Source organism: Macaca fascicularis, chromosome 8 (genome assembly GCF_037993035.2).
Source record: "Macaca fascicularis isolate 582-1 chromosome 8, T2T-MFA8v1.1".
Classification (NCBI taxonomy): domain Eukaryota; kingdom Metazoa; phylum Chordata; class Mammalia; order Primates; family Cercopithecidae; genus Macaca; species Macaca fascicularis.
The window spans coordinates 118,691,974-118,704,856 of NC_088382.1; the positions used below are offsets into that span (position 1 = coordinate 118,691,974).

Below are 12,883 nucleotides of genomic sequence, written 5' to 3' on the forward strand. Positions count from 1 at the left end.
ATAAATAAATAATACAATCAGATCTACTTTAAAAAAAAAAAAACTTAACTCTAGCTGCAAGCTAAAGAACGAATTAGAGGGGAGCTAAACTCAGGGTAGGAAGATCAGTAGGAGATATTTGTAATAATTCAAGTGAGAGATGTTCAAAGCCTAACCTAGATTGATGACCATAGGATTGGAGAGAGACAGATTTCATAGATATCAATGGTATACAATCCACAAGGATAGCTATATAATTCCATGTATGTCATAAAGAAAAGGGAAAAGTCAGGATTAACTTCCAAATTGATGGTTGGCTGAAGAAGGGGGAAGGTTTCAATTTTGCATATATTCAACAAATGTATATTGAGCACTGCTTTGGGTGCTGGGGAGAAATGGGTGCGGGGAGAAATTGGCGTGGAAAACAGCAGATAGAATCCTTGCCCTGTTGGATCTTACAATCAATTACTATGCTGAGATATTCAAGCAGAAATGTAGGACAGCTGTTCTTGGTGTTTTAGAGAAAAAATCTGCTAAGGAGTGTCATTTTAGAGATCTTCCGACACATCATATTTAACTTTATTAGAGACTAATTTAATTAATCACTATCTGTGACTTTCTGTGAATCTATAATTATTGCAAATAAAAAGCCAAAAAATAGTTTTAAAAATAAAGGAGGCTCAGCTTCTCTATCCCTAAAGGAAGGGAAAGAGAAACCCTGCTGAATTCTGGGGGATAATCCTTGCAGACCTAGAGAATAGCACTCACAAAGGCCCCAAAGCACTTGGCGCTTCCCGGGAACAGCGGAAGCCAACAAGGTTGAATTTCACTGAACAGCCGGGGACGCTGAAGGGATGAAAACCAAGAAACAGGGAGTACAGACTCCCTGGAGTCTGTGGGCCATGGTAAGGACTTTGGACTGTCTTCTAAGTGGGTTGGGAGACGATTGGGGATTTCTGAGAGGAGGAGTGACATGATCTGACTTAAGTAACTAAGCATCATTCGCTCCTGAATGAAAAGACTTCAAACAGTGTTAATCTGATTGTTTATATTGGGTAGCCCACTGTCAGGGGTTACTGAGTGATTAAATGCTTTTTCTCCTCTGTCCTTCCTCCCTTCTCTCTCCCCCTTTATAATGTCTCCCTATATAGAGTCAGCCTAGAAGGGCTGCCTTTGCAGCTTAGGGGACTGCTTTGTTCCAGAATCCGACAGGGGCCAGAAAAGGCACAGCAGATGAAGCTGGCAGGTTCTAGACTGATCAAACTCTGAGGAATTAGGGTAAGCGTGTCCTCTGCAATCCCCTCTACAATGTACAGGCAGTTTTCTAAAGGTAGGGACTCAGGGCAAGAGTTTCCTTCAGAAGAACATGCTACACACTTACATCCCTGGGAGGAGTATGGTGTCACCCAGGAACATGAATGCATCAGTGAGTTGGGGTGGGGGGTTGTGTTACACAAACAGTGAAAAAAAGCATCCCACGCTTGGCTGGGAAATAAAGGAGGATTAATGAAGCTGCTTTTCAGGGAAGCTCAGGTCTAGCTGAGGTACGCAAGGGGATTTCTAAACATCTAGCTAAGTGGAGGAAGTCTAGTACTGTGAGACAAAGTTATGAATAATCAAAGCCACAATGTGTTTTGCCCTGAATTTTCTCTAAGGTCATGATACCCTTAGGGTCAGGGAGCTGGGAACCCTGAAGTTGCTTTGAGTATGAGAAAGTTCCACTAAGAAAGGATTTTTATTTGTGCCTACAAGGTTGGAAGTACATTCATGTATATATTTTTTGAAACCAAATACAACCGTTGTTGTTTGCTTACAGATACAATTCAACCATAATATCAAATAGGGCTATTTTTTATTGTTAGGTTCTTTGGTTTGGTTGGTTGGTTGGGTTGGTTGGTTGGTTCATTTGTTTGTTTTTACTGCTTTTGTACTTTCCTAGGTTCTTAAAGCATGCAGCACCCCCGGATGTTTCTACAAGGACCTCTCTCATTTCTAGTGGGGATTTCATGTCGTCAACCCTGCTACATGTTAGAATCAACTGGGGAAATATTTTTGAAATATTGATGCCCCAGACTTCATCTCTAAGGGTTCTAATTTAATTGATCATGGGTAGACCCACCGCTTTAAATGATTTTTTAAAGGCTTGCCAAGTCATTCTGAAGTTTTGCCAGCTTAAGAATTAACATGCCAAATAAACATGTCAACCAGGTGTCAGGCAAATAATTTCTGGATTTTGGCTTTCTTATTGCATTCTAATTAAATTAGTGTTTACACAGCTCTTTATAATTTCCAGTAAAAGTCATTCATAACTTTTTTCTCCCTAGGGTACTCAAAAAATGCCAGTTATTTCTCAAATGGAGGGAAATAGGATATTAAAATTTCCTACTGCAAAATTAAGCCCATAAGTTTATGGCTTGTTTATGCCTTGAGACAATAATATTTCTATTTCCTTTTGTCCTCATTCCCTTCTAAGGCTTAAAACCTATCTATGTGCATCATAGCAGTAGTTGAGGCTCTAAACAAAGTGACTTATAGGATCCATTTTGTTGTTTTATCATTAAAAATGAAGAACTTAAGAATAAACAGGAAAATAATGATCAAGGAATAAGTGTACGTGCATCAGTTGATGACGGATAGATGTTGTTGGCTGGGGTAGTGCCTGAGAGAAGAAGAGTGACAGATGGCATGTGCTGATGTGCACAGAGCATGAGGACTGAGGACATTTTTTTTCCTTCCAATTAGCCATGTCTTCCTTAAAGGAGGAGGGTCTGAGAAACTAGGTCCGATGCTGCCTTGGAAAACCCTATAGTCATTTGACAGCTTGGCAGCATAAGTAAATTATTCACAACTTGCCCCCATGCTGTGATGTGGCTTGCCTCGGACCATTATACATCTTCCTCTGACTAAATGCCTTCTATACTTCTATACTCTGATGAATAATTAAGAATGTCCTTTGAAACAAATAATCTTGATATTCCCATGATAGGAGTCTTTAGGTCATCCAAGGATCTGTGTATAAATCAAACCAAAAGAAACCTGTAGGAATCATAACATTTACAATAGCTCACATTTATTGAACACACTATGTGTCAGGTTTTTTGGTGAGCATTTAATATGCATTATCTCATTTAATTCTCACAACCACCTAGGATGTAGGTGTTACAGACCCATTTCGCAGATTAAAGAGAGTAAAGTTTTCTAAGATCTGTCACCAGGTGGCGAATGGTGGGCATCCCAGTGTGTGTAGCTTAGTGCTAGATGGGTTTCAAAGTTGGATAATTTATGTTAATTCTCTTGCATTGAGAAACTCATATCAAAACAATGTTTCTCCCACCAAGGTTATATAGGTCACTGAGGCAAGAAATTTCCTGGACTGCTATCAATGAACCAGAAAACTAAGGCACTGCTTCTCAACTTTGCTATATGTAAGGCTTCCTGTGAAGCTTTAAAAAATAAGAATCTGTGGTCTCAACCTCAGAGATTCTGGTTTAACTGATGGAAAGTGGGACTCAGGTATGAAAATTTTTAAACATTCTGCAGGCAGGACAGCTACAAGATTTGTAGGTTCCATTGAGAACTGAAAATATGGAGCTCTTATATTAAAATTTTAAGAGCGTTAAAGGTGGTAACAGCAGACCATTAAACTGAGTGCAGGGCCCTTTTTTGAATGAGGCCCTGTGGGATTACACAGACCATATACCCACGAAGTTGGCCTTGCCCCACGTGATGCCAGTATGCTGAAACTTTGAAAACCAGTGGCCCAAAGGGTTCCCGTGGCCAAGCCCCACTCTGATAGTTTGGTTGGCTCTTCATCATCATCACTGTCATCACATGTATTAAGCTGTTTGCAAGCATCACATAATCCTCACAATGACATTGTAAAGAAAGAATGGCAAATACACCCCAGTTTTTCAGACGAGGAAACAAAATCTTTGCTAAATGTAGTATTGTGCCTGGAGTCCCCAAGGAGTCAGTGCCCCTGCCTACATGGAGCCCAGGCCACACAGATTCTGGATCCCATACTCTTTTTTCTTTTTTTTCTTTTTCTTGAGACAGGGTCTCAGTCTGTCACCCAGGCTGAAGTGTAGTGGTGAGATCTCCGCTCACTACAACCTCCGCCTCCTGGGTTCAAGCAATTATCCTGCCTCAGCCTCCTGAGTAGCTAGAATTACAGGTGCCCACAACCACTCCCAGCTAATTTTTGTCTTTTTTGGTAGAGACGAGGTTTCACCATATTGGCCAGGTTGGTCTGGAACTCCTGATCTCAAATGATCCGTCTGCCTCAGCCTCCCAAAGTGCTGGTATTACAGGCGTGAGCCACTGTGTAAAGCCATGGATCCTGTACTTTTAATCATTACCTGACACTGCACCATCTTGAATAAGTGGTTCTTTGTGTAATAATTATCTGTGTGACTGCCCAGGTCCCAAATTTTGGAAAAAAAAAAAAGATACTCGAAACAGATTCATGTGTAAAAATTTATATCATGTAATTTATTTCCCTTACACCTGAATGTGCGGTTGTTTGCTGTTTTTTTATGTTTTTATTTTGCTGTTATGTTGCATATACACTGGTTGGAATATACATAGACATGCATATACACAGGCAGAAACATAACTTGTATGAAATCTGACTTGTAAACTCAGAAAGGGATTTACAAACCCCCAAACCGAAATCTTCTCCAGGTTTCCTAACTTCAAAATCCTCTCTGGAATGAATGGCAGGTAGGAGGTGTGCAGGTTCACTCTGACCGAGGGAGAAGACAGATTTTTCACTTTGAGGAATCATAAATAGCTTTGCTCACTGATTTGGTATACTGCACACTAAATAAAAAGAAGATTCTGAGAACAAGCCGGTGCTCACCCCAGGGATCAATAAATTTAATTTAGTCCTCTGGGAGAGTTTTTAGTGTGGCTCTATTTTGTCATTCTACAGTACGCACTTAAACATATTTGTTGAGAGGAGCTCAGTTCTTCAAGCTCCCTCTTTAAAAAAAAAAATCATATATCTCCCTCCCCACTCCCCACCCTATGCTGTGTTGTGTCACTGCTGTATCTTATTATAGCCATTATCTCGCCGTCCTGCAATCATTTATTATATGAAGACTTACCTTAGACCATGAACTCCAGAATGCAAGAACTGAGTTCTATTCATTTTGTGTATCTTTAGCTTTTGACACAGTATCTGACACGTACTTGGCTTTCAATGTTTACGAAGTGAATGAATGCAAGCACACATAAATGACTATCTTTCAAACAGAGTTCATTATGAAATTCATCCATTCCACTGCAATATGAAAATGCTTCAAAGCATTTTATTCTTTCCTCCCTTTTAGTGACTTACTTCTGCAACTACTTTCTATCATTTTTGACATCATTTCGCTTATTTTTATTTATGTCCTTCTGCAGATTCAAACAAACTCCTTATTTTTGCAGTCGTCATTTGTATTTTGTGGAAATTCCTCAAAGGATCTGCTTGTACAGCTTCAGAGAGTTGTCTTGGGAACTACTATTTATCCTGGCTTTCAGAAGGATTTTGACTCTTAGCACAAGGCTGTGGCATTTTTAAGTACAAATTCATTATTATCCAAGCTCTTAACAGTGACTGGGGACTAGAATTATTAGGTTAGCTTTATCTCACCTTTCCAATTTTCTTCCTTCCCTAGTTAAATTCTCTCATATTTTCTATTTCTTATGCTTTCCATTATAATTCCTAAAGCATTGACTATCACATGAAGCAGAAATTTGAATACACCCTCACAATCAATCACATGGCATTTTCATTGCAGGCTGGTTATACATCAGCTTAGCCAAGCCCACATTTTGCTAAAAGATTTGTGCATTAAAGATAATATCTAGTATTTGTTATCTAGTTTTTCTCAGCATTTTTCAATCTGTGAGTATTGCCTAACAGAGAGTCAAGTGTCCAAACTTAGTCTTTACTCCAGTGGTCATTGATACATAAAGCCCTGGGTTATGAATAAATCTTCTTACCCCCAGAGCAACACCAGGTTCCATGTCTATGTTTATTTGCTTCCTTGATTTTAACATTTCCTTCTCATTTTCTGGTCCTTCAAGATTTCCATACTTTCTTGTGAACTTAACACACATTTTCAAAGTGTCTTGCTGTGGCAGAGATAGCTAAATAGTACCTTAGCCCACAATACTGCTCAAAGAGGAAACCCCTATTTTGTGGTTTTAATTATGACCAGGGTCCTGGTTTAATTCTTTCCTACCCCCACGCCCATGCCTGCTCTTTGTTCCTTTGGAAGATTCCTATTTCTCCCTCAAAACCCAGTTTAGAAACCCTCAACTGAGTTAGGCATGAATCTGTTTCCAGTCATAGTATCTTTCTTTTTTTTTTTTTTTTCCCAAAATTTGGGAACTGGAGGGGGAGGATCACACAAGAACACAGTGGTTCACAAGAAAGAACCACTTATTCAAGATGCTGCAGTGTCAGGTAATGATGAAGAGTACAGGATCCATAGCTTTGCACAGTGGCTCATGCCTATAATCCCAGCACTTTGGGAGACCGAGGTCGGCAGATCACTTGAGGTCAGGAGTTCAAGACCAGCCTGGCCAACATAGCAAAACTCTATCTCATCGAAAAATACAAAAATTAGCCAGGCATGGTGGTATGCACCCGTACTCCTAGCTACTCCAGAGGCTGAGGCAGGAGAGTTGCTTGAACGCGAAAGGTAGAGGTTGCAGTGAGCCGAGATTGTGCCACTGCACTCCAGCCTGTGCAACTCTGTGAAAGAAAGAAAGAAAGAAAGAAAGAAAGAAAGAAAGAAAGAAAGAAAGAAAGAAAGAAAGAAAGAAAGAAAGAAAGAAAGAAAGAAAGAAAGAAAGAAAGAAAGAAAGAAAGAAGGAAGGAAGGAAGGAAGGAAGGAAGGAAGGAAGGAAGGAAGGAAGGAAGGAAGGAAGGAAAGAAAGAAACGACCTCATATTGAAGGCTTTCTATATAGAGAATAACTTCTTCCTGTGTATGCTGTTTCTGTAATTGAACAAAATTCCCTTTTTTCCACTTAGCATGTCATATTGTAGTCTGTTTGTTCACATGCCTGTTTTAATCACTAAAGTATAAGTTCCTTGAAGGCAGAAGCTAAATCCTACCCATCTTTTTATCACAAGTTCCTAGTACAGTACCTAGCAAGCAAGCAGCAGTACCAACCTTTTTGGCACTAGGGACCGGTTTTGTAGAAGATAATTTTTCTACAGATGGTGAGGGGATGGTTTCAGGAGAGATCGTTCCACTTCAGATCATCAAGGCATTAGTTAGATTCTCATAAGGATAGTGCAGTCTAGGTCCCATGAATGTGCAGTTCACAATACGGTTCGTGCTCCTATGAGGATCTAATGCTGCCGCTGATCTGACAAGAGGCAGAGCTCAGGTGGCAATGCTTGTTCACCCTCCGCTCACTTCCTGCTGTGAGACCTGGTTCCTAACAGGCCACAGACTGATACCAGTCCATGGCCCGGGAGTTGGGGAACCTGCAATAAAGAATAAAAATTATCTCAGACAGATTTTAAGTCTTGTTGCTTTCTTTTTTTTTTTTTTTTTTTTTGGAGACAGAGTCTCGCTCTGTCACCCACGCTGGAGTGCAATGGTACGATCTCAGCTCACTGCAACCTCCGTCTCCTAGGTTCAAGCGATTCTCCTGCCTCAGCCTCACGAGTAGCTGGGATTACAGGCATGTGCCACCACGCCCAACTAATTTTGTATTTTTAGTAGAGACGATGTTTCACCATGTTGGTCAAGCTGGTCTTGAACTCCTGACCTCAGATGATCCGCCCACCTCAGCCTCCCAAAGTGCTGGGATTACAGGTGTGAACCACCGCACCTGGCCAGTCTTGTTACTTTCTTAATGTACAATGCAAAAAAATAGATTGTCCCTTCTACTGCTGACTTGGTAAATTTATATTAGGCAGACAGTGGAAAGAGCTTTACTGTGGCTATTGTTCAGAAAACAGGGCAGCTCTTTATATACCCAATCAACCCCACTCCAGTGCTTAGAATACCACAGATGGGACCAAGAACAGTTAATAAAAATCAAGTAATTCTGCTTAGTCCTTTATTTTACACCCCCCCCCCACACCCACAGATCCCTCCCCACACACATACACACATCACAATATAACAACTTTTGATGTTAAATTTCCAGGCTGCACTGCTTTTCTTTGAAACATAAAGTCTTTTCTATAAAACAGTTTAAACTAGAGCTTTCTCTCCAAGTCACCCTGAAAAGTTCATGATATTAATAACGAAGTTGTCTTTATTGAGCTTTTACTATGGGTTGCACATATTTTTTCATTCAATCTCCTGCATATGTAGTTTCATTCACTCTTCTTTAGAATAGGATGAAAAAGATATTGTGAATATTTCCATGTAAATATGAAGAAACCAAGGTTTATGGATCACATAGTCAGTGAGTTAACTAAACTGGGGCGCACAGATGCCTGTGACAATCAAGTCCGATTTGGTGACTACTGCAGTGCTGGGGAATGATTTCTGAGTTCTCAATTGTGACGAGGGGAATTTCTAACGTCAATCCTCCATGTAATGTAGTTTGAATGAAGTACAGAATCACTAGGTGCTGTGCCAGAGTATGATAATAAATGGGAAAACAAAGGAAATAACAAAAAAATCCAACTTCACTAACTTTTTCATTAATATATCCGACAAATAATTTTTATCACTATATGCCAACACTTTTACGGCTACTGGGGAGACAGTGGAGAATGAAAGAGAAATAGTTCCTGACACTTTAGCAACTTAAATTTACTAGAGGTGAGGGATAAAAATTAATAAATATACAAAATAATGCTGGATAGTCATAACGGTGATAAAGTATGCAGCAGGACAAAGGGATTATGAGATGATATCAGGAATTTTATTTTAGAGCCACCACAGAAGGTCTCACAAATATGGTGACTTTTCAGCAAAGGCTTAAAGGAAATGAGACACTGAGCCATGGAACCATCTGGAAGAAGAGCATTACAAGCCAAAGAATGGCAAATGTACAGGTCCTTTGGCAAGAACATGCTTGGCATGTGTTGAACAAATAACAAGGAGACCAGTGTATCTGAAGCCCAGAGAGCACTATGGGCTCTAGAGGCCAGGGTGAGGATCACATGGGGCCTGTTAGGCCTTTTATGTGCTTTGGATTTTATGTTTAGTTTAAGAGGACATCACTGGAGGGTTTTGAGCAGAGTTATATTACACAGTGATCATTCTGGCTTCTGTATGGAGAATCATTACAGTGATGCAAAAGAGGAAGAAGAGAGGAAACTTTTGCGGCTGTGACTTCTGTGAGAGATGAAGGTGGTTTTTCCTGCAGTGGTAGCAGAAGCAGAGAAGGGAGTAAGAGCTGACAAGTCTACTGGAGGCAAAGGGCACTGGAGGCCCCATGGGATGAACAGTTTATTGGCCCAGAATCTGAATCACGTCTCAGAGTGCATGGGAAGGAACACTTTGAAAGGTATATTTGTAGGATATGCCTCCTGTAGTCTGGAGCTGGAAAGGCAGAATCAGGAATGAGTTCAGGTCCCTCATAACCACCCAGAAAAACCTTAAAAACCAAGATTCAGGAGTAAGTCCAGGCCCAGAACTTAGTGAACAAAGGGTTTAAATTAGGAAGACCACGTTCAATCACAACAGTCAAGGATGAGCATGGAGCTGGAACAGTGACACAGACAAAGAATGTGAAGTTGGGCAGAAAAATTGTATGAAAGCCAAAGTGCTCAAGATTACAAAAATAGGCCTGAGGTTATCCCTCTATTTATCTCTCTCCCTCTCTCTTCCCCTTCTGCCAGGATTGAGGTGAACAGTTTGGAAATATTTCTCATCGAAATAGTGCATGAGAAGCACTAATAAAGGCAGAGGCTATTTTTGATGCAAGTAAACCCTAGAAGATGGGAGATAGCCAAAGAATAATGAGAGATCTTAGAGAGATCCATGATTTCTACAGGCCAGGAGCAGTTTAATCACTCACTGGCTGAACATCTGGCAGAGACAGCTGACTGTAAATCACAGCAGTTCAGATCATGGGCATTGGAGACCATATACTGGGGGTTAAATTCCAGCATTTCTCCGTTGACTTAAAATCATGAAATCTATAAATTTGGAAAAGAGAACTTTATTTCATTAAAAAGTAGTAAAATTCACCTTTATACAACCAAAGGTGAAACAGAGTACACAGAGCCAGCTTGCGTCCAGTCTCGATGGACCAGCCAGATACAGTCTGTGGTTGGTGATCCCTTATCAGGAAGAAATGCTGGTCAGCTGTCGTGTGGAAACCTCAAAAGGGAAGGGGAATTTGGTTGCCGCAGCACTAGGAGGTTGGCTGAAGTCAGTGGAGTGAGCCTTCCATTGTTTGCTTTCTGTTCCATTCTTTCCCTCTATGGTTTCTGTTTAATTCGTAGGAAAAAAGTCTAATGGCAGTTAGCGAGAGAGGGGATATAATGAGGCATGACCCACCTCCCATCTTGTCATGGGCAGAAAACATACTTTTTAAGATTTTTCTGGGGTCTCCTTGGCCACAAGGGGTTGGTTCAGTCAGCTGGGGACTTAGAAGCTCATTTTTTATTTCACATCCCTCATTATCTGTGTGACCTTGTGCAAATTATTTCCTTTTTCTTCAGTTTCATCCTTTGTGCTTCCAGTTCATCTTCTGTAACACTAACATCTATCTCCTAGGGGAGGTAAGAGTTAAATGAGGCAATATATGTGAAGTGGTTAGAACAGTCTCTGAATCATAGTAAGAATTAAATGAGGTAATATATGTGAAATGATTAGAACAGTCTCTGATTCATAGGAAGTGCTGTGTAAGTGGGTACCAGTATTGTGACCCAAGAAAGGTGTTATTCCATTTGTTAAACTATTTGAAACTTAAAATAAGTGTATCTCAATGAAAGTTGGGTGCTTTTTTTGAAAGAACATGAGATTTGGTATCAGGTGTCAAGTTCTCTATCATTTGTTGGTTTAAATTGATTCTGTGCTCTGGGACAAATCTGTTAAACCTCTCTGAGCCTTAGTTTATTAATCTCTAAAAAATTAGGTTAATAATTGATGAGAATCAAATTAATTACAGTGTGAAAGCACTTTGCACACAATTAATGACACAAAATTGAATTGTAACCGATTCTGGGATTGGAAAAATAATGTTCATAGAAACAAAGAAGAAAACTTTGACTCCCAAAACAGTCAATAATGTTAGCACAATTTTGTTGCATTTTCTCATTAAACTCTTGATTTCTTTGTCTATAAATTCTCTCTTTTAGTATATGTATTCCTCCTAAGGTCTAAATTTATATGCCTGTTTAATAAAACATTAATTTTCTGTCGGAACACACTTTCTTCACACTGTCCCTGAATGAGTATCAGTTGTGCTGTATATCAGTTCCATGTCAGCTATAGAGGTGAGAAAAAGAAAAATGGCCCTTGACATGCAGGAGCTGACCTGGTACTCCCAGCTGGGCCTTGTTGTTCTGCTGTTGAACATAAGTAATTTCACACATCAGTATTGGACAGGGCCACTCTGTGACTAATATGGGTCAAGACAAAAATAGGATCATTTCACAATTATATCTGAACACACAAAATATGAACACTGTCTAAGTCACAAGATACCAAACATCCTTTTCTCCCAGTTAATATAAATAATCACAACTTCTTTATCAACCATGGCTTTAACCTTTGTTTCTTCTTCTCTAAATAAGATTTGAAAAAATACTGAATCATAGAATTACCCCTGATTCCTGACAGCATTTAATCCAAAGCAAAATCCTGCTCTTTACACCTTCCAAAAATCAACTGACATAATCCCAAGTCCTGTACAGCTGAGCCTTGAACAATGTGGGGGTTAGGGGCACTGAACCCACCCCCACCTCCTACATGCAGTCGAAAATCGACAGAGAAATTTGGCTCTTCAAAAACTTCCACTCATTGTCTACCACTGACCAGAAGCCTTACTGATAACAGAGTCAATCAACACATATTGTGTATGTTATAGATATTATATACTGTATTCTTACAATGAAGTAAGCTAGAGAAAAGAAAATGTTATTAAGAAAATCATAAGGAAGAAAACATACTATTCATTAAGTGGTAGTGTGTCATCGGAAGGTCTTCATCCTCATCGTCTTCACTCTGAGTAGGCTGAGGAGGAAAAGGAGGACGAAAAGGAAGTGTTGGTTTTGCTGTCTCAGAGGTGGCAGAGGTAGAAGAGATGGAGTGGAAGGGGAGGCGGGAGAAGCAGGCATATTCAGTGTAGCTTTTATTGAAGAAAAAAAAAAACTGCGTAGAAGTGGACCCATGAAGTTCAAACCCATGTTGCTCAAGGATCAACTTAATAAGTTTTTTCTGACAACTTTTACTGAGGCATGCATAGTTCCCCATGGAATGTCTTTTATATTTTTTATTTTTGCAGGTACATAGTAGGTCTGTATATCTATAGTTTACATCAGATATTTTGATACAGGCATGCAATGTGTAACAATCATATCAGGTAAATAGACTATCGGTCACCTCAAGCATTTATCCTTTCTGTTTCAAAAAATCCAGTGTTTCAAAAACTATTCAAAAGGATAAAACACATTTATCCTTTGTGTTTCAAAAAATTCCTTTTACTTAAAATTATTTCTTACTATAGTCACTTACTCTTATATGAACACTAGCCTTTTAATGATTTATGCTATGTACATCAAGTCACATGCATATCCTAGAATACATACAGCTATACTGCCTTACTTACCTTTTCTTTCCAGGGCAAATAGCATCTGCTTATAGCCTAGGACAGTGGTCCTCAAACTTTATTGTGCATCAGAATTACCAGAAAGACATAAATTGCTAGGCCCTATCTCCAAAGCTGCTGATTGAGGAGATTTGGGATGGGTCCCAAGAATT

General features: G+C 39.7%; 2 long non-coding RNA genes across 2 annotated transcripts; one reads left to right on the forward strand and one right to left on the reverse strand.

Annotated features, from left to right (window-relative positions):
- The first annotated feature begins 765 nt into the window (after positions 1-765).
- Positions 766-2,050, forward strand: LOC135964802 (uncharacterized). Its single transcript, XR_010577452.1, has 3 exons — positions 766-884; positions 1,131-1,257; positions 1,919-2,050. It is a non-coding gene; the product is annotated as an uncharacterized lncRNA (long non-coding RNA).
- Positions 2,051-4,497: 2,447 nt separating this feature from the next.
- LOC135964803 (uncharacterized) lies at positions 4,498-8,645 on the reverse strand. The gene is made up of 2 exons (XR_010577453.1): positions 7,151-8,645; positions 4,498-4,723 (listed from the first exon to the last, which is right to left on the reverse strand). It is a non-coding gene; the product is annotated as an uncharacterized lncRNA (long non-coding RNA).
- Positions 8,646-12,883: the final 4,238 nt, after the last annotated feature.